The 23,944-nt window shown below is 32.7% G+C and overlaps 1 pseudogene; it reads right to left on the reverse strand.

The window, feature by feature from the left end:
* Positions 1–426: 426 nt before the first annotated feature.
* LOC133176661 (heat shock 70 kDa protein 12B-like) lies at positions 427–23,082 on the reverse strand (annotated as a pseudogene).
* Between the last annotated feature and the right edge of the window lie 862 nt (positions 23,083–23,944).

The following is a 23,944-nucleotide window of genomic DNA, read 5'->3' on the forward strand; positions in this document are numbered from 1 at the left end:
AATTACTAATGTTTTATAGAGTAATTTTAAGCCGAAAAATGTTGCATAAATATTTGTGTTTAATGTTAGACATTTATTAGATTTCTACTCAAGTGCATGCAGTTACTATTATAATTATTTGAATGTAGTTACAATGTAAAATACTCTTGTTCTATGATTATTGATGGTTCTAAATTTATTTTTATAAAATCCATGTGAAATATAAAAATAACAGTGATCATTTTCATAAATCCAGTTAATAAAACGAATCATGAACAGAGCAAAAACACGGATCCCTGGAAACTCCAGAGGTGGGATCAGGTGTCTAGCAGGAAAAAGCATCCCCTGTTGACCAGCCATACCCTTCGTGAGTACAGTGCATTGATCAGGAGTACTTCATTGTCAAATTTGCAATGCACCCATGCAGTATTATTTGATTTTGCTAACTTAATGCAGAAAATCTACAGTTGTCTTGACTGCTTTCTTGGTGTATTGGTCGATCGCAGATACCTCTATTTCTGTCCCACTAAATGTCATTTGGACATCAACATCTCTATCAATGTCTATCGAAGTTTCTGGCATATCTATTTGTAGATAGCCCAAAAAGCGACATCCTGGATCAGTGGTAAATTTCGGATTCTTACATGGTGAAGTGTATATCCCAAACCCTATAGTTTTCTGGTCGGGGTTTTGTGGGCCATAAATTTGGGAAGTTGTTGGTACACCTACGTTCAGTGTTTCACCAACTCGTACATGAATATTGAAAATGTCTTCGCATTTTTCGATTCCGTTTACTAACTTTTTCTTTTATTCGGAGGGGTGTTCACTTGGATTGAAATCTACGTTTGTACGTATGCCATATGTGTATTTGCACACCCTAGATGAAATTGCATCTGGTTCATGACCGAAAATAACAGCTCCTTTCAAAACAGAAAGTCCCGCCTCTGGTGATGTTATAACTTTCAGATGATTGAAATTTGTTTTGATGGCCTCCTGTAACATTAGGGACTCTGCATATCCACCGACCAATAAGATTGCTTCGACATCACTCATCGCATTTTCGCGGAGAATTGATTGTATATGATTAACGATTCGGTTGCAACTTTTGTCGAACAATGTTTTTATTAAACCAGCTTCCATTCTCATTTTATCTCCGAACCATTTCAATTTTTCTTTATATTTGGCATTTGACTGAACGGTTGAAGAAATATCTTTCCCTTTTAAAACAGAATAAAGACTGGACAGGCTATTTGGGACTTTAAAAGTTATTAAATCATCGTTCTTTAATTCTGGTTTAACAGTTTTCTTTTTAATTTCGAAATCTCTGAAAAGATCTAATTGATCCATTTTTTGAGATTTCGAAAATTCCTCCATAACATCTTCTCCAACAATATCTGCTAATAGACACTCCAGGGCCTTGTCAACTTTTGTTCCACCCCAAGGTCCACCATTTGCAGTGTAGAGTTCTTTCAATGACTTGTTTCCTTGTACTTCATGCACAGTTATATCAATGGTTCCACCTGTAAACAAACATTGCATATACAGAATTTGTAATTATGAAAGAAGAACAATTACACTTAGATATTCATAAATTGATGATAATATAACTGAAGTATGTTCCCCTAACATATATCCCGAAAATATCTACAATGCATGAGCGATGAAACCAAAAGATTTCCACGAATTGACAACATAAGGCTTATAAATGTATACATTGGTGGTATAGAATTCAAGACACCTTAAAGGATACCTGTATTTATAGAAAAAATATTTAAGAAATAAGTTTTATTGGGATGTAAAACGGATTGGCACATGATCAAAATTTTCCATAAAACCCTTCGGGCTTTATGGGATTTGATCACGTGAGCAAACCCGTCTTACATCCCAATAAAACTCAAAAAATGATTCCTTATTACTTATATTTACACTTGTTGCAAAATGTTGCCTAAAACTGTGCTTCCTACAATCCTTTGTTTTGACCTTAATAAGCGCTTCAGTTAAAATGACGTGACAAAAAATAGTTCGACGATGTTGCAATTATTTAATTAACATTTTGTAAAAATACAACAATATTTTATGTCAGGTGAACATGATATGCTTTAATGAAGTTAAATAAAAAGAGAGTTATTGTTTATTTTGAAAACAACGATTAAAGCTTCGCGGAATATCATTACTTCCGTTGAAGTAAAAAGGTCACAAAGCGTCTACTTGAAGTTAAAAATTCAGTAATTAAATACAGATTTAGAAAGGAATTCTGACGACATTTTGTTGCTCACAGAAGAACTAACATCGAAAGCAGGATGATTTTTTTATTCAGAACTTGCTTTTCTTGCTCACAAGGAGGAACGGTGAAAGAAGCAGATGGAGCTGACGTCGTGGTGGCACTGCACGAAAGGTTGGTGATATTGCGATTGCGGATTTGGTAAGGATTTGTAAGAGACAAATCCCCCCCCCCCTCAACATGTTCAAAAACGATACCTGCCTGTTTATACAGAATGTAGTCACTTCCACAGACACCTGACGTTACTTATTTTTCTTTTAATGAAAAAATATACCCCCTACATAATTATTAGTTAGAGGGTATATTTTTTTATTAAAAGAAAAATAAGTATTGATTGTCTCAGTCGTACTTTACAACGAACGGCTGTAAAGATTAATGTGTATCTTGGAAATTCCTTTGCAGTAACATGTAATAATTTGTACAAAGTTTATAAAGACAAAAGACTTGCCAGAAGTTCAATCATTAATTTGATGAATTGTTTTAGTGAAGTAAGGAAGATGGTTAAAAATTATGTTTGTTCTGATGCCCATTGAGGGCAAGTTGGGGAAGAGATGTGTCCTTAGTTGAGCAACTGCTATGAAAGATCGCCAAGTTTCTGTTAGAAAAAAAAGTTGAATATCTTAACAATAATACAGTTATTAAGTCCCTAAAATATCGTTTACTTTAGACTTGAAACATATCAGAACATATATGATAAAAAGAAGACGCCCATACTTTATCTACACTGGATAAACCCCCAAGACAGAGGGCTCGGGTTGTGATGGTCACCATGCTCATTATGGGAAAGGATATCCTTATCAACCCATCCTACTGCTGAGATTAAGTAATTTCTGACAAATGGACTGTTCTTGTTATAAAAAAAAATGCATGGTGAGAAATATAAGACTCGGAAAAGTTTTTTAGATTCTCTAAACAGAACGCTTCGGAGCATGTCACGTGACCGCCTGTATCACGTGATTCGCGAGTGGGCAGGACGGTGGCAGATGTGCATTTAAATGGGAGAGGACTACTTTAAAAAATAATGAGCACTGAAACATAATTTCATTTCTTTTGTGGAAGTAATTCAATTAGTTCGCAAACTTTTTGATCACCCCTCGTATTTGATTTCAGTCGGTTTTGTTACGTTCGTAGTAAAAGTAGTGACCTAGTTCTCAGGGGGGTCATTGTATTCATGCGCACTAATTAGCATGTGAGCTCTTGACCCCAAAGTTGTTTTAATAAAGATGTAAAAACATCTTGTTCAAATAGTGTTATATAGGGGAAAACATTTGCAAGTTTAAATATTAAAAAGTGTTTGAAGTATTCAGTCTGAAAGTTGAAAAACAATTGAAATTTTGATTTTCAGTCAATGAAGGTCCATTTCCGTACAGTTTGGCAATCAGGATTCAAATCTCCAACTTTTTTATTCCTTATATTCAGTGTAAATAATTGTCAATTATGATTGATTGATTGTATGTTGTTTTATGTCCCGTACGAAAATTTTTCACTCATACTGCTTATTTACATATATTACATTTAGTATTATATTTAGCGTGTATGATATTTGGTGAAAATTTAACAAATTAGTGCAGTGTTGATTTTTTTCGCATTTCTTTATGTTCTTCTTTATATGTGAAAGACATTTAGCGTTGTACTTAAATTAGCGGAAGTTGCTTTCCGCCAAAAGCGCTAAAAAGAAGACACAGCCAAATGTAATACATTTACAGTATAGAAATGTCACCATAAACAGGTAAAGGGCTTCAAATTAAGACCTTTGCTCGGCACTCAGGGCCATTGAGCATTAAGGGTTCTTTATCTTGCCAATGGCGTCTGTGACAAGGGGCCACGTTTATAAGGTATCATCCAAAAAAAGCACTTCTGAATGTAATGATCAATCAAATTAATTGATCTTACAAAAAAAACATGAAAAAGGAAGAAAGAATAGAGAAACAGAAAACTTACCCCCTGCATCAATAACCATGTATTTTGAACCAGGTTCGAATGCTTTTCCTCTTTTTTCCATTTGCAAATATTTACAGAAAATGGATGCGGCCTCTGGTTCCAGGGCTATTTTTAACCGTTCAGAGGAAATCCCTGCCTATTAAAAGAAATTTCTTAGTTCAAAATGCCTATAAAATGTAACGTCTGTCAGGTGTAGTTTAGATATACGAATATCAATACATGTATACTTAACTGAATTTAAGCAAAAAAAGTTTACCTTTATTATAAACATCATAACACACATTAGAAATTCATCAAGGGGCTATTTAAATAAAAATGCACATTACAAAGTCACCCTCTTTCTATAGGAGTCCGATAGGCTATTTTGTTATTTCAGTTTATATTGGTGGATATCTTTCATTTTACACATAGAGATTTCGTATATAAGAACTGACCATGAAAGTTTTAAAAAATGATTTTAGAAAAAATTGGACCTACTTGTTTTGTACTACATTAATTGTCATAATTTGTTTATAATCACTGGGTATATTTTTCGATTTGTAGTAATGGGCATCTTGTACACCTGTATAATTTTGTTTGAACATTTTAAACTTTGAATATATATTCATATCATAATCATTAAGCTATTAATCGTGAACTTTTTGAGACAGTACAAAGGAATCAAAGTTTATTTCACCAAGATGGACATAACATTGTACCAAATCCAATGACTGAATAAATAGCAATGCTCGAAACTTTTATATCGTGAGCTATAATTATCTGGATTGAACAAATTGGAATAAGATCTGGTTTTACAATATTTTTTTTTATCATGGTGAATATGATATAGAAAATCTTGTTGTTAGCTAATATTTTGTTTCCTAATATTATTGCAAAATTCTTATGTGGAAAATTTAACCTCGCTTTTCTTCAAAAGATTTTTACAAGACTTTATTCTTAATTTTTATTTTTAAATAATTGCACCATATTGTGGTGATTCCTAGATATGAAGACAGGCAGAAGTGGGTATGGCTCTATCACCTGAATGCAAACAACACATGGGGATGCTTCAATATCAATATGACTACAAGAAACATGACCTTATTTATCTAAAGGCGAAAATTTTGCACCCAGTCTTCTTGACTTATACTCATTGTTAAGCCATTATTTACACACTGAATTGTCGACAGATTTTTCCGTTATTTCCCGATCATGACAAGGAGCACACGGCGGGTGTGACCGGTCGGCAGGGGATGCTCACTCCTCCATGGCACCTGATCCCACCTCTGATGTTTGGAGGTCCGCGTTTGCTCTGCTCCTACATTGTATTGTTTAATGGACTTTTGAGCTTGAATACTGTTCGTTATCTCCATATATTTCATGTAACTTTTGGATCCATAATGCAGTCAACATAAAGCAGATTCCCATATCATGCGTCGTGAAATTTTAAATCTATACTAATAAAGGAAGCCCCCCCCCCCCCCCCAGTTTCGTTTTTTTCTGGTACAGATAAAACTGATATTCTTCGTTATTTTGTTTACAAAGAGGGTGTGCCCCTTACTTTGAGCAAATCACCTTAAGATGATTTGTGGAAATTTTGATTAAATTGGCCCAATGTTTCTTGAGTTACAATATAAAAGAACAATATGTAAGGTCTATATTCGGTAATAACAAACATTTGCCCCCCCCCCCCACCAAAAAAAAAAAAAACCTTTGACGGACAAATCTGTAATTATGTTCTAAACCAGGGGGGATATCTGCATACTTCAAAGCATTAAATATTTTCATTAGCCATGACATCATATGATAGATATGACAACCGGAAAATGACGTAAACTAAAAAAAAATCCATTATGTATGGAGAAAGGGGTGTTGCGTCGATATTTTGAGTAAAAATCACATAGTGCAGGTCTGCTCCAACGCAATGTTTTGATATAATGTGTAGAATGATAATATCAATGAAATATGTAAATATTGGTATGGGACAGATTTGTGCTCTATAAGTTATATGTTAAAAATTGAACAAATGTCTTCTTTCTGAAAATAATGCAAAATCCAAATAGTTTGTGACGTCACAGAAACAAAAAAATGCCGATAAACTACTTTGACAATATAATAGTTTTTGTTAATTCAGATTTTTGCATACAATATATACAACTCAGCACATTTCAAGACAGTTTCAAAATTTGACTTTATAGGGGGGGGGGGGGGGGGGCTGGGGGGCAAAGGGAGGGGGGCAAAAATGTGCGTATACCGCACATAAGTCCTTACAGACAGACGGAAGGATAGATAGATAGATAGAGAAATAGATAGAGAGAGAGAGAGAGAGAGAGAGAGATAGAGAATTAGATAGATAGATAATTAGATAGAGATATATAGATATAGATATATATATATATATATATATATATATATATATATATATATATATATATATATATATAATTTCAGTAAACAAAATGAAGAGCCGGTACATTATGTACAGTTTTGTTGAGTGTATTAAATATAAAAATCCAAAAAAATCACAAAATATTTTCTGCAAGCGCTTTCGCCATGTTAGGCTCTTCAGGCAGTTATACAAATGTCAGGTAGGTTACCTGGTAACGTCCAAAAGGAAAAGTTCATTGTGTCGTCATAATAGATCAAGATAGCGTAAAGTTGCCGTATTAGATAATGTACAAATATTGCATTAACTTGAACACATAATATGCATAAAATCTTACAATATGTTATATAAAAAAGTATCATTTGGGATTAAGCTTTGGTTTAAAGAGTTTGATAAAGTAGTCCTCTTCTGCCAAACGTAGATTTTCATTGGGAAGTTTATAAAAATGGAAAATCCTAAATATTCCTTTGCCGCATTTTTCACATGTTCACAACATGGTGTATTACGCACACTAGGGTCTTTAATTTGTTGTTTGTGTATACGAACCCGGAAAATATGAAAAGTTTAATACATGTACAACCAAATGATATTATCAATAGACGACGACAGGCACCCAATCTTAAAAAAATGTTAACCAAGGCCCGTTTTACCACACAGGAGGAAATTCCAACCATTGAAAAATGCGGAGATCCAAGATGCGGAAAGTGTACATATTTAGAAGAGGGAAATAGAATCTAACTTTAATCAGGAATGGAAATTAGAACCAACTCACCAAGGAACTGTAAATCCGAAAACGTTATCTACTGTGCAATCTGTCCGACGTGCAAAGAATTCTATATCGGACAAACGGAAAAACTAAATACTCAGGTTCGTATACACAAACAACAAATTAAAGACCCTAGTGTGCGTAATACACCATGTTGTGAACATTTTGCATGTGTGTCCATCTTGAAATCCGGATTTTTTAAATAAAAGCTAAGTGATCTTTATCGCCTAGTTAATCAAACAGTTTAACAACGAACCCACAATACCTACTTATTTTGTTAAGTAGAGGATCGAAAGGGGAGGGGGGAAAAGTACCATCCAAGGTAACACAGATCCCTTGTAAATTTTTAAGATTATGCATATATATGAAGAATTTTTTTTGTATTTGTGACTGTGCTGTTTTGTTCATGTATTGTATAGTTTTATTTCGTTTTGGATTTTTTTTTGGGGGGGGGGGGTAATCAAAAAATGTGTGGCTTAGACACACAAAACCTGACTTTCAGCTTTATTTAATTTTTGTAACAAAGAAGCCAAAGATATAACCCCCCCCCCCCAACCACCACCGGGGAAACACAGAATTATATGTGAGGGGTTTCTGAAGCGGGCCTTCCATCCTCAAGAAACATTGTTTGGTTTTCAACATTGGTTCGCTTCTTCTTTTTATTTGCTTGATTGTTTGTTTGTTTGTTTCATTTATTTATTTTGTTTATGGTTTTTTGTCACAATATTTCAGAGGGTTTTGAAACCACAGCCCCGCCTCCGAGAAAAACTCTCTCTCTCTCTCTCTCTCATCGGTTTCTTTGGAGAGAAATGCGCGTTTTAGTTGTTTAGATCAAAGAAGTTGCATTAACTGCGCAGTTTTAATTGTTGATATCAAAGATGGTTAGAAATGTAGCTTCTAATCCATCCCAGACTCTAGCTCTAGTTCTGCAGGGAGATCAAAGAAGGACAGTTCTTTACTGCTGCATAAAACCCAGTCTGTCACTTAGTTCGAAGCAACGATGGAGAGTAGAAGCATCTCACAGATAAAAAATTACTTAACCAAAGGAATTTATCCAAAAGTAGTGAAAAAGTCGGAGACAAGAAAAAGAAATTTCAGAAGAGATTGCAAGAAGTTCCGTGAAGGACGGTAACCTTTTCCATAAATTTAAAGACAAAGACCTCAAAGTTGTGTCCGAAAATGAAAAGACGGACATTCTTAAAATTATACATGCTCAAGTACATGGAGGTCACCTTGGAATCAATAAGACGTAAGTATTTAGCAAAACCACAGTCGCCCTTGAAGAATGCTCTAAACTAAAAGACCTTTTTCTACACACACCACAGGTATTGGGGGGGGGGGGGTCGGACCCCCCCCCCCCCATTTCCATTTTTTCTTTTAAAACTGGATCCACACACCTTTTTTCCTATTTTTATATTCAAATATGCATAACATGTTATTGATCATGTACCCTTTTATCTCTTTATGGTGTTTTTAAAGATTTCGTTTTCGACTGAAACATTACAAGAGGCCCATGGGCCAGATCGCTCACCTGAGCACTTTGGCTAGAAAATAGCAGAAATCAGTTTAGTCTTGAAAAGTTTAAATATAAAAGTGGTTCAGATGGGGTGTTATGATTTGAAAAAAAACTTGAATCTACACTACCTAAGGATGCTTTGGAATTAATATGACACATAATGACTTTGCTGTTCTTAATAAGATTTTTTTTTATTGATATATCCTTTATATTCCTTCGTATAACTCTGGTTCCCTGTTATGGCCCCTCTATACTCCTATAAAGTTCATGAATTGAACAAATTTGAATCTATATTACCTGCGGATGCTTTTATATTATTATGATCAATCATGACATTGCTGTTCTTGAGAAGAATTTCAAAGATTTTTCTTATGTATTCTTATGTAAAACTTTGATCGTCTACTGTGGCCACACCCTACCCCCGGGGGTCATGATTTGAACAAACTTGAATCTACACTACCTCACGATGATTCCATGTAAGTTTCATATTTTCTAGCACAGTGATTCTTGAGAAAAAGATTTTTAAATGATGCCATTAATATTTCACAAATTCGTAATTATCTCCTTTTGGCAGAAGGCGTGGCCCTTCATTTGAACAAACTTGAATTCTCTTTACCAAAGAAAACCTTGTTGCAAATTTGGTTGAAATTGGTCCAGTGGTTCTTGAGAAGAAGATGAAAATGTGAAAAGTTTACAGCGACGACAGACAACGAACAAATTTCGATCAGAAAAGCTCACGTAAGCCTTCGGCTCAGGTGATCTAAAAATCAGTCGAAAACGATTTAATTATATAAAAACAGCTTATAAAGACAAAATTGTTACATTATGGATAAATATAGTGCATATTACAATTCAAAATTAGGAAAAAGGTGTGTCAATCCCAGATTTTAGGAAGAAAAATGGCAAGGGGGATCCATTCCCCAAGTGCCTGTGATACTCACAGTAAAACTTTTGCATATTACTGAGTGGGGCCCCGAACGTAATGCATATTTTATGTATTGTTATGTTGGTGGGCCAGATTCAAAAAAAATATTACAAAGGATTATGTTGAAAATAATGTAAAATAAAGTATTTTTTCCAATCCTAGGCGGCAGAAGCTCCGTTCTCGATACTACTGGGTGGGGTCATTTAATGATGTGAAGAAATATGTCATAAAATGCGACACCTGCTAGCGAAAAGAGCATATGAAGAAAGCAAAGAAACACTTGCGCCCCATAGCAGTATCCGACAAAGCTTTCTCACAGATTGGTATGGATTTGATCGGGCCATTGGAAGAAACAAAGAGAGGTATGAATTTTTTTTCCAGATTTATTGTTCAGAATAATAGAGAAAAATACATCCTGTATCACTGTATCAGCCCTAGACACCAATATTGGCCAGAAGACCGAGGGCTGATATTGGTCAAGGGATGATATAGGATATGATATAGACAAGGGTATGTTTTATTAAGTTTAATACATACATGTATTAGTAACAAAATACAGCAATCGTCTATTTTAGCAAATACAAATAAATAATCAAGCTGAGGTACACCATATTGTTATGCTAAATGGATTGGTGTAGTGTTTAGTTCAGTTTGTATCATTGGAAGTTTTTAAGAACTCTAATACTAGTAATTAGTTCATGAGCAACTTATGATAAGAGCGAATTAAAAGAAAGATATTTATCAAAAGGTAATTTTTTATATTGGAGAACAGAAGATTTTTGCATGTTTATAAGTATTATCATATCAATCACCTTCCAGATCATAAAAAAAATTTAACAGGTTCAACAATTACATGTTATTGTGGAACAAAGATAGAAACGTTATTTTCACATTTTCCTCCAGCATTAGTGTAATATTCACCATGTACCGTCAAGCACTTAATTTGATGAATGTTTCAATGTATTTTTTTTCTTCAGGAAATCGTTATATAGTACTTCTAACTGACTATCTGACGAAATGGGTTGAAGCAGAAGGTATTCCTGAAAAAAGTGCGGTATCAGTAATGAGCGTTTTCGTCAAATTTGTCTGCACCCATGGCTTACCAAATATACTTATTATCGTCCAAGGCAGAGAGTTTTTAACGAAATAAATGATTGCTTTTGTGAACGAATGGGAATAGAGCACAGAGTTGCAACAGCTTACCACCCACAAACTTGTGGTCAAACAGAGAGGTTCAACAGGACTCTTTTCACTATGATATCCAACGTTGTTAACTCAAAAAGTAATGACTGGGATGAACACATTCCAAAGGTACTTTTTGCATACAGAACAGCTAATCATGCGTCCACGCAGATGGATCCGTTTTCTTTAGTTTATGGACAACAGGGAAGATTGCCTGTAGAAAGTGATCTTCCTGTCACTGATAGTTCTAGTACGTAGGTAGAAGACGAAGACCTTGCATTAAAACGACATGCTGAAGCGTTCCTGACTGTAAGAGAGGCAAGAAAAAGGGCCAAAAGAAGAATGTGTGAAGCACAGAAAAAACAAAAGAAGTACCAAGACAAGAATGTTTCTGACGAAAGATTTAAGAAAGGAGAAAGTGTTCTTCTTCACAATATCAGAAAAAATCAGCAGAAAAGGCGGAAAACTGGAAAAGAAGTGGCTAGGACCATGCCAGATTACTAATGTGAAAGTACAGAAAAACGGCGTATGTGTTTACGCCTTAAAAGGCTTGAAAGGAGTAGTCAACGGAGGCAGATTGAAAAAAATATAGATCCCCTGATTTAAAAAGTAAGGAAGAGGAGTCTTCAAGTGACTTTGATGACACTATCCTTTATTACAAAGACGAAGAAACTCATACAGGAAGAAACAAGACCTTTCAGTTAAAACTGAAAGGCGGCTTTCAGTGACTTTTCAGTGGCCATTCAATCATGATCACTGAATGGCAGGTACATTTCAGTATCCTTTCAGTTACCTTTCAGCCACAATTCAGGTATCTTTCAATCACAATTCAGCGGACAGATTTCAGTCATCTTTCAGTGACCTTTCCGCCGTCTTTCCGTCGACTTTCAGTGACCTTTCCATCGCCTTTCAGTGACCTGTCCGTCGTCTTACAGTGACCTTTCATTCGTAATTCAACTACCTTTTCATCGGCTTTTCATTAGTTTATCAGTAGTTATTCCTTAATTTTTTTAAAAAATAAAATCATTCACATTTGTAAATGTGTTTTCTTATTGAATATAAAATTCAGATAAGTAGAACTGGTAATGGTTAGATGTTCAATCGTCTTTAAATTGTTTACTAGAATGTCAAATTGTGATTATTAACTATCACATTTATGTCTAAATATAATTTTATAAACATTAAAGGTTTCAATTCAACTGTGGACTCATAAAATTCATAATGATTTTCGAATTTCTAATTTGTTTCATGAAAATTGATCTAGAAAAAGAAAATTGTTCAAATGATGAAAAATAATATTCGTATCAGAATTAACAGAAATAGAATTGTCTTATTTTTTCTTTCTGTAAAATCTCTAAATCTGTTATGAATATTTTCACAAGCTTATTCAATATGATAAGTTGTTAAATGAATAAACAGACAGTCAATCTGAAAAAAAAACGAGGATATCGGTCAAAATGCTCTTAAAATAAACAAGAAAAAAGTTTTTCTTATTTTTTTTTCAACTCTAAAATAAAGTTTTCTTTTTATTATTTTTATATCCACCAGTCACAGTGTATAATGCGGTTAGTTTTTATGGAAATATCTGGTTATGAAAGACGAGACAGAATTAATTATTTATGCCTTTTCTGGAAGAAACTTTTATACTGTAAATTTTGTTTCTTACTTGTTGAAATCGCATATTTTAGTTTCTGAAGGATATCGTTTAAAATTATTTTAAATAAACAGAATTAAATATTATGCCTCTTTTGGAAGAACCTTTATATTGTAAATTTTGTTTCTTGATTTATAAAATAGCACGATAATTTAGCATGTCAAAAGATATCGTTTCAAGAATTTACAATGTTTTCCGAGATGAAGATCCATCTTGAATCATTTCTTTGGGGAAAAAAATACAGGTGCCCGTCGCCGATAATTGTCATCATCCCGATAGGAGATGTGTAATTAATTAGTCAGCCCCAAAAATCCGCGCAGTTAACATAGAATATAGAAAATATATACAAGATATATACAAATTGTCCAGCTCCTCGATACAACAGATGAACTGAGTGTCCCAATTCGATTTCCACAAATTCATTGATTTTATATCACTACCTATTAAACAAGACGCCATGGCGTAATGGATTATGTCAAGGACTATCAAGCGGGAGGACACGGTTCGATCCCGGCTTTCGGCATGATTTTTTTTTCTTAAATTCTTTTTTTTTTAATTTTTATTTTTACTCGAAAATAGATTAATTTAATACATGTACCATTATAATAAAAACACGTGAAATATTCAAATTTCAAAGTTAAAAAATAAGCCGATTATTACAACTGAAAGATAACTGAAAGGTCACTGAAATGTATCTGCCATTCAGTCGACTGAATGGTAACTGAAAGACCACGGAAAAGGCACGGGAAAGGAACTTTTCAGTGACCTTTCAGTGGCCATTCAGTTACCATTTCGTCGACTGAATGGTTGAATTTCATCCTGTGTCAAGAGCACTTTAAAGAAGATGAACAACCAAATCAAGATTTTTCTAATAATGTATCTGACAAGGAGAAAAATCAAACAATGCAAGACGGTTCAATGTTTGGAAAGATGATGGAAAATTCTCAAGGAGCTTTAAAGATGAGATAGATAAGATAAATGGTGAAGAGGACACAGTAACATGCACAATAGAAGAACCTTATTAATCAAAAAATTATTTGTGTGTGTGGATAGCAAATGACAGATGAAACATGCAAAACATTTCGGTTCTAATGCAAAGAACTTGCATGGAAAATCTAGAATACATGAAATGGCCTTTGACGCAAAACCCTTGAAAGTGATTCCTATGAAAGGAGATGGTAATTGTTTATTTCGAGCTCTAAGTTACAGTCTCTTCGGCAAACATATCATGTTATAGTAGGAGACTACCTTTTGGAATATATGAAATCTCGTATCGCAGAGTTTTCTTCCATCGCTGAGAGGAGAAGTATAAACAAGTATATTGAATAGTCAGAAATGGGAAAAGTTGGCACTTGGGGAACAGAAGTAGAAATATTTGCCTTCACGACAATGATGGACACTTGTGTATATGTATATTGCCAACAGGGCACTAGCCAAAATTTGCCACAAATGGGATGGTCTTGCTATTCTCCTATTGAAAAAGCATCTAACTCGGAGTGTAATGTTTATCTACAGAACGTTCATGCTCATTTTGAATCGGTGTTTGGAGTGGAATGTAGAGAGAATGATGCAATTTTCTGTAAACAACCCTATTTCGCCATCAGAAACTACCTGCCCGAAAAATATCATAAATATTTCACCCAAGACCTGTTGGTTGCATCTCTTGTAGATAACCATAGAGATGAAACAATTTTGCAAAACACAGGATCTTACAAAACCATTTTCGTTAAACCTTATCAAAGCAAAGCATATGACATGCCCAAAATGAGTGCTATTGCTTCGGAGATTGATGCAATTTTTTCAACATCTTGTGTGAGTATGGCGATTTTGAATTCAAAACCGTTTCTATTTCAAAGTATAATTGAAAAGTAAATATTAAAAATGATGTCTCAATAGATCGATTTATTTCATGTGAAGTACTTTACGAATTTCAATATTTTTTTGTATTTTAAAATGTTTATTTGTATTTTTATTGTTTTATCTCAACAAAATTTTTAGACGTTAGACGACTGCGAAAACAAAAAAGATTTTTTTAAGTACTTTGAATCTATGAAAATTGATCTTTTTCTGAAAAGTGAAATTACTAAGAAGAAATTATTAAGTATATTTTTTTTTACCATAGTCAATTAGTTTAATACTGGATCCATATATTTACACCACAAAATTGTTGGGCCAAAAAAAATGGCTTTGAAATGTGTAGGTACATGTAAATCAAGGCTTAGTATTTTATGCGGCTTCGGTAAGAAGTCTGATGTATACAAGATTTATTACGCAAGTTGATAAGAATATTAGTACCAAAAAGATATAGGAAAACAGCAATTCTAGTTATTTTGTTGTATAAATTTGCTGTCCAGTTGCCATATATATATACAGTGCATAATTGCAACTATGCCATAACAGTGGCAAAGTTTTGCAACCACTTATATGTTAATAATGTCTAGTCAACTCTTTTTGCTGACTTGATGTCATTGTTGACGTGCTTCAAAATCTACATATACATGGAAACCTGTCTAAACTACGTTTTCGCCATCAAGTTGACAAAATATCTTTACTACAAGTCTACAATAGGATTTTGCACATTATCTTCAGACAAATCGCCATCAATCATAATTTACTGTAGTGGACATAATATTTGAGACGTCGAGATCAGTAACTGTTAATTCGTCATTTGCTGGCAAGTCCATATAGCATCTTATTAAGTTGAAGAAATTAAATGTTAACTGATGCCGACTAGTCAGAAGACAACTGTTCATTAATTATTTGGTCAGATGAATATGTTGAATTATTGGAAAATTTTGTCGATTTGCCAGAAAATTATGTTGACCCGAATTTGTTGGACAGGTATATCAATTTGTCAGAAATTATGAAGACAAGTTTATATAAGTTAAGGGACAACCATTTTATTCCAAAGCAGGGAAGAGAGGGGCGGGTTTTTTTTTAAATAAATATTCCAATCTAGTGCGCTACAGCATATTCCAGAGGTGTTGTAAATCAGATATGGATTCTTAAAAATCTCTAAAGAAGTTTTAGAAAATTTGAAATCGACAATTTTTTCAAAAGTTAGTATAATCAAAACGTACGACTTTTGTACACTCTTTACAGGCATTCCTTACAACAGATTTAAAACTCTACATTCTATCATGGACAACTGCTTTCTCAATAAAAATGGAAGTCGGAAATTTTCGTATCTTGTAATAGGTCATCAACAAAATCACGTTGTTAAAAATCACCCTGATTCTACCTTAAAGTATCCTGAAGTTGATGTTTAAAGGAAGCTGAGGTTCCTAATTGACACCCTGTTTGTAATCTTCGGAGACCGGGTCTTCCAACAGAATTTTGGAATTTCGATGGACACTAATTGTGCTCCTTTGTTAGCCGGCCTGTTTTTAAATTTCTATGAAGAAGAATTTGTCTAAAAAAAATTACATGAGAAGAAGAAAACACTTGCTTTGGCCTTCAACTCGTCATTTTGATACATCGATGACGTATGATCAAGTAATAATAGTTACTTTAGTTCATATGTCGACTCGATATATCCCATTGAATTTGAAATTAAAAACACCACTGAATGTGCCACAACTGTTTCATATTTTGAAGTTTTACTGACTATGGACGAATAAGGCCAACTGACAACCATATTGTATAAGAAATGACTTCATCTTTTCTAAAGTGAACTCTACTAATTTGTAAAGCGATATTCTGCTATCAACTGTATATGGTATGGCGTGTAAAGCGTTGCATTATTATACTTTTTTGTTATTCCTATTCAAAATTGTGTTTTTCTTATTCAAAAAAATATCATTCTTATTCGACTCCTATTCGACAAAATGTGATTCCTATTCGATACGTTGTTATTCTTATGCCAAAAAAGTTTATTCTATTCGATAATTCATCATTCCTATTCGATAAGTTGTTATTCCTATTATATAATCAAATGATTTATATTCGATAAATATGTTATTCCTATTGAAAAACATATCATTCCTATTCGAAAACATACAATTCCTATTCGATATTCTTGTCTTATTCAATACATTGATTATTCTTTTGCGACTTTTTTTCTTATTCTTATTCAATATTTGCATTCTGGGTAATATGAATTGTTCCCTTGTAACGACTCTGCTCATTGAATAATGAAAACGAAAGTTTTACTTCATATGTCTACAACTGTCAAAAGATTCCCGCCAAGACTTACTTTCACTTTTTAAATCAATATGAATTGAGTTTACAACCAGTTCTTTTTTTTTTTTATCATAATTCTTTCCCATAATGCAATTATTGAAAAAGAATAAGAAAACATCGCAAAGGAAAGAAAAAATTATCGAATAAGAATAAGAAGATTACTAAATAAGAATCGTATCTTTTCGAATAGAAATGGATATCTTCTCGAATAGGAACAACAACGTTAAACATATAAATCACATAATTTTCGAATAAGAATGACAAAAGTATCGAATAGGAAACACGTGTTTTCGAATATGAATGATATATTTTGGAATAGGAATCATATTATCATATTTTTTATCTAATAGGAATAGCAATTTATTGAATAGAAAAGACAAATTATCGAAAAGGAATCACATTTTTACGAATAGGAATAACAACTAATGGAATAGGAATCACATTTTATTGAAAAGGAATGATATGTTTTAGAATAATAAATTCTTTGAATAAAAATAACAAAAAAGTATAATAATGCAAAGTTTTACACGCCATAATATGGTGTTTACATATCCCAACTTATTCCATTATCAAGGTTATGCTCCGAGTACGATTAATTTTTAAGCTATGGCAGGCTACCGACAGATAAGTTTGTTACAGGGAGTACTTAAATGCTATGGTCGCTTTTTTGACCTTTTTTCACAAATATAACCAACCTTTCATTGGATTTATTTTGGCCGATGTGTTTCATGCTAATTGTAAGGCTTTTGGTTTTGTTTTTATACTGAATTCGACTAGATGGAATGTTCTGCCCACCTGATCAATATATAGGGCTCACTTTCTAGATACCAGATCCCACCTCTGAAATTTTCAGGGTTTTTTGTTTTATGGCCTATTCATAGATTCGTTCATGTAATTATTTATGGATGCTATGAATTTTAGAAAGTGATGTCAAAAGTAAGGTTGTCATGCATGAAAATAAGTGTAATCGTGTATTGATAAAAAAATGTACATATATACTGGGGATGATAGGCTTATTCCTATGATTCTTGAAAAGGGAAATATTTGAAACCGAAATATAATTATATAGATACTGATTAATCCCGTTAAACAACTTCCCAGTTCAAAGACAGTTAAATTCTGTATTGGGCGTCAATACTCAACAGGGTCAACTTTCAACGTGTTGAGGTCATCAGAGATTAAAAAAAAATTCAAACTGTTGAAAAATGAGCCCGGGTATAAATTCAACGACTTTGGGTCTCAATTTTCGACGAAGAAAAAGCACCCCCGGTTCAATATTCAACGTTTCAACGAACCCCGGGTCAATTTTCAACTCGGGTCAATATTCAACCTTAAACCGGTAACACGGTCGAAATATTTCAAAAAGTGTTTTAAAGTATATATATATATATATATATATATATATATATATTATATATATATATATATATATATATATATATATATATATATATATATATATATATATATATATATATATATATATATATACAGTGGCTGCAACGTTATTGTTGACAACTTACACGAACGATCACGTTACACGAACGATTCCGCACGATTAACGCACGATAAAATCTGTTACACGAACGATCTTTCACGCACACGATTCTACATGTTACACGATCTTACACGATCGCTAACGCAAACGCACGATTCTTCACGCAAAATAGTTCAAATTCTTTAGGAATGGATATTTTCAAAATGAAATATAAGGCTTTATACTTATTTCAGATTTCAAATAATTATTGATATTATTTCATCGACTTTGAAAATGAAAAAAAAGATAGAAAAGGATATTTCTGGAACTAAATACATGTAAGACTTATTAATTATTTTAGATTATAAATAATTATTTATGCAATTCTCCGACTTAAGAAAACTGATTTTTGTTTTTTCGTTCTATAAGAAGATGTACATGTAAGTGGACCGTGAGTTTTGATTGAATTGGATTTCATAATATGTAGAAAGGGATAAGTTTGAAAAAAAAAATGGCATGAAAATGAATTAAATTATGAGTTATATCCATGTTTCCGTTTGTGAATCTCTAAAATCAATAATTATTTTACAAATAATTTATTTGCAGAAATCATAAAAATAATTAAAAGTAAGCTCCAGAGATAAACACTGATAAACGAAACCCCGACAATCATGTCGTGTAAATGTACATTCGCCCGACTAAATATTTATGTAAGCATTGGTAATTGTTTATTTATTTATTTGTAAAAATACCTATTTACGATCTATTGATTTTAAAAAATATCTTGACCATAATTAGCAGTAAATATAATTAACATCAGAGAAAAAAATCCTTAAACATCTAAGTTCGGTTTATCACAAAAAATCACGCTCTTTGACGAGAACACAATATTGTACGACTTACTATATTGCTTATTTCCAAGCGATAATTAGTTCGTTCCGCTTTCAATTATGTAAATCACGCTTCATTTATTTTATTTGGATTGAAAAAAAAAAACAGACAAGCGAAATGCTTGTAAAATAAATAGCATTCCGCAAATAATCATAAACCTGTTCTACCAGTTTAAAACAGAAACATGGATGTCGCAAAATGAATTTTTAATACCTGCAATTGATGTAAATGCAGGTGTTTTACACGAAATAATTTATTTAATTGATAAATTATCAAATGCTAAATTATGTACTCAAAGTTTACATTGACATTCATGTCATCAAAGATATTCAAAGTGACATGTTGTACAGGGAAGTGATTATTTTTAAACTGAAAAGACTGTAACACGCAAAGAAAAATAACACCAACTTTCAATGACGTTTTTTCGTCACTTCAAAGTAAAACCTAAAAATAAATTTAACTTTTATGAAACACATGTAAATTTATTTATCATTCTCTCTACAACATAATCAATTATTAGTAGAAAGTAACACATGAATATTAAAAATACCCTTCCCTGCCCATTTAATTACAGTTTGAAACTGCCATAAACAACAGTTGCAGCTTGATTTCTACGATACAATATACAGTTTCATCAATCTTGGGATCTGAACAAAAGAAATATTCTTTTACATTTTAAATGTCTGTTTTCCAGATGATGAGGTCAATTTTCTTTAGCCAAGCGCAGTGTAGTAGCCTTTGGACTACCGGTCCAAGGACTGTCATTCATGCTGATGATACATGTACATAAGGGCATGTTTAGGTGTGATGTGGTGCATATTTGCATCTGCAACTCTCCATCACCTTTATGTTGAGATTTTCCAGCTAAACTAATGGAAATGCGTACTTAAGGTCAAGATCTAGTAAATGAGTTTAGACTGTCTTTTTGGTGCTAGATCCATTATGACGTCATAATTGATTTAAACTTAATTTTTCCCGTACTTTACGGCTATAATAGAATTATGTAAAAAATGAAACATTTTCATGGAATTCAATTTAAGTCATGTCAAAATTAACCCTGATACCTATATTCGAATTAATATCATTTTAAAGAAGAGGTCAAATAGATATGAAAAACTGTTTTCTGAGAGACTGTAGGCAATATTGATACATTTTCTTTTTCTGAGAAGGAAAAAACTCCCATATTTATACCTGACTTCCTTCATTTTTCATTGAAAATAACAGTTTAAAGCATCTTTTTTCGTTGAGTTTACCTAAAAATTATGCCCAGATGCACCTATTTTCGCCAAGCTATATTTGTAAAGGATCATTGAAAGAACTTGTTTCTCAAATTTCAGAAATCTGAAGGCACCTTTCATTTAATAGATCTTGACCTTAAGTCATATTTAGAAAGCCTTGGCATCGCTTACGGAAAAGAAAGGAAAGGAGAAATTATTTTTCGGAACACTGCTGCATTACTTATGATGAACAGATACAAATCCTTAAAACCCGATATTATTGCTAAATGTTTATTAAACAATTTTTTTTTATTTCTGTTAAGCGGACTCAAACTTAAGTTCCGGGAATAGTGTGAAAATCATTTAACCGTTACATTACCGATATTCACAAAGTTGAAGATATGTCCTTACTTTTTACATACAAAACTATATCCTATATATAATATTTCCCCCTAAAATAGGATGTTGCGTTTCTTTTGCGTTTCAGTATTGTGTTTTCTTTCTTTCTTTCTTTCTTTTTTTGGTGTGTGTACGATTGAGGAAAAAAAAGGTACACACAAGAACTGCATTCCCTGGGGATGATTAGCAGAAAGAAACGCATTATTTGGGATTCAATATAACACACCACTTACCATGCTGGTCAACAATGGTACTTATTTCGATCTTTCAACTGAAAATGCTCTTGTTTCCATAAATATGGAATCCAGTTATTTTAGGATTATTTAATTTTACACATGTTTGAGGTAGTCTTCCGAGTGATTTACATGTACATGTAAATGCCTATAAAAAAAATTTTTTTTGTGAAATTGTTTTACGTTACATAAAGATTTTACCGAAATTTCATTCGTCAAGTTATTGAAAATAAAGATCAGAATATACTAGTAGGTAAAAGAGCAAGGTTCACTTGGGGCCTCTTTGGCACTGGGAGTTTTTGAAAAATTAAAACAACTCAGTTTTAGATTAAAATACATTAAATATTACATGAATCGTTGTTTTCTGCATATCTATTAAAATGATTTCTTTCGAGTCTTTATATTATGGCGTCATAAATTGCATCATCATTCCCAAATCATTTCTTCACAAATGGTCAGATGTTAGCGCCGTGACTTTCAATATGCTGCATACAGCACAACCTCTGATCCAAACTGTGAAATAATATAATAAAAGAACTGTTTCGAAAATAAATCATAAAACTTGTTAATTTTTTGGAACAAGGGGTGGGCTCATATTCTTTGCTGAAGGCACTCAAATACAGTACAGATAGGAACATTTTGATTAAGAATTAAATGAAATCAAATTCCTGTATGTTTTCGCAAACTTTAACGTCAATTAAAAACGTTTACAAAATTATATGGGAATCGTCTTTGCTCTTTAATCGTAAGATCTATTATTAGGACATTAAATTATGATTTAGAAATAAGCCATCTAATGATTAATTTTTCATGAAAATATACAGTAACCAGTATGAATTAATCAGTCAATAAACAAATATTAGGTTTAAATTGCTGTGAAATTAACATGTTACACATAATTATTTAGTGCGAAAGTCTTTTCCCCTCTGTTAATTTTCTTTGTTTATGTACTGTTATTTTGTGAATATTTGGTGTTATATGTACATGTATAATAAACAACTTTTTTTTTTAAATAAAAAGTGCATCATTAATTTCAACTACTTATATATAATACTGGCATTGTTGATGAGTACAAAGTGTAATCTCAGCTAAGATTAATCTCCGCCCATTGAAATTATTATTTCTACCCACTGGGACTACTTTCTGGGACCGCTACGACTGCTAGGGGACTGCTCTGAGACTGCTATGGAACTATTCTGGGAATGGTAAGCAGCCCAAGTCATGGTTGGTCTGTTGGTACTGTATAGTGCAGTATTCCTTCTTCCTATCAGTATATACATGTCTTACTTACTTCTTCTGCTGCCAGTCTCATGAACTGCTTTGCTGGGTCACTCCAAATGGCTGGAACTGTCAGGATTCAGAGAATATCTTCTTCTTCGATTTCTGGGAATTTGCTTTGCCAGTTAGAAACCATATGATCCCTCAAGTATTTTATGGAAGCACTGAAGACTTTAAGTGCATTCATACTTTTCTTCGTGCCTTCTCCCTTAATCTTCAAGGACTTTGAAATGACCTTAAAAGAAAAGAAATTGATCAAAAACGTGAAATAAGTCACTGATATTTAAGCATTTTTCGCGCTGCTTCATTTCCGCTGATTCAAGAACACGCTTCTATATGATTAAACTAAAAAAAGATGGAAGCTTGGCTCCAAATGAGCTAGTTTATGACAATGCTTATTAGCTGATGTGGGTGATTACACTAAATTTTCAGTGTGTTCATTTATGTACATTTACAGTATGTTTGTAATCTTTGATGTAGCACTATACTTCTAAATTACCTGATCATGGTAAAGATCCATTTTGAATCGCCGGAAATAATACCAGGGTTTGTGTTTGTTTTCTAAGGCTAGTTCACTATACTTCTCCTCAGCTTCAAATCCAAATGAATGAAAATCTCCTTTTGGATTGAAGAGTACACATGTTGGTGTTTTCTCAGTCACTAGACGACCGATACCAGAGGGCCATTTATTCATATAAATTTGAAGAGGATCCTTTTGAAATTCATTTACAAATGAGAATGCATATCCTGAATATGTTGTTCCAAAATCAATTGCAGCAACCAGTATATTATTCATTTCCTGAAATGAATTTCACAAATGCCGCAATTTATTTAAAATGTGTTTTATTGTGACAAATCGCAAAAGGTATCAAATAAAATATAAAGGCAATGAATGCTGATCATGTTCATGTAGTTTAAAAATAAAAATAAAATGATGCACACAAAACATAGATAAAACGCTAAAATTCAAAGTACATTATCAAAATACTATCATGTCTTAATTGTTGCAGAATTTAAAGTAATGCATTTGCAAATCTGTCGTGAGTAATGTTTATTGAAGAAAAAAATATTAAATACCATTCAGAACTTGTGATGAAGATGAATCAAGAGTTTTACAGGAAAAATAAGAATAAACGATGAGACTAAGCAGGCTGGCATTAATCTTATAACACGTAGGTTTTGGATTCTTGAAGTAAAATCGCCACAGAATTGGATTAAATACTTGTTATATTTTGAATAATACGATTTATATATTATTTTACTTGCATATTTTGTACATTTTTGTACATGAAAATCATACTTTGAAATTGCTAAGTAGAGCAAGTAATTTAGATATTTTTGCGTCATGTGATAAGATCACCCAATTACAAATTTAAAAAACTTTATACAGATATGAAAATATTTTCTCTGTGCATGTTCATATAATATAGAGATATCGCAAATGTATATATTTTAATGTAAAATTTATTCGCCAATTGTGGCCAACTGATTTGAACATATTTTTTATTGTCTATCAACTTTTCAACTGAAATTGGGCAAAAGTTCTTAAAACTTAACACGTCCTTTCCCTACATATGAATTATACCAAACATATTTGTACCAAACATATGTGGCCCCACTCTTCACCATGCGAAGGACAGATGATACATACAAAAATA

Source organism: Saccostrea echinata, unplaced genomic scaffold, assembly GCF_033153115.1.
Source record: "Saccostrea echinata isolate AGI-Se365-2 ecotype Australia unplaced genomic scaffold, CSIRO_AGI_Sech_v1 ptg000080l, whole genome shotgun sequence".
Taxonomy (NCBI): Eukaryota; Metazoa; Mollusca; class Bivalvia; order Ostreida; family Ostreidae; genus Saccostrea; species Saccostrea echinata.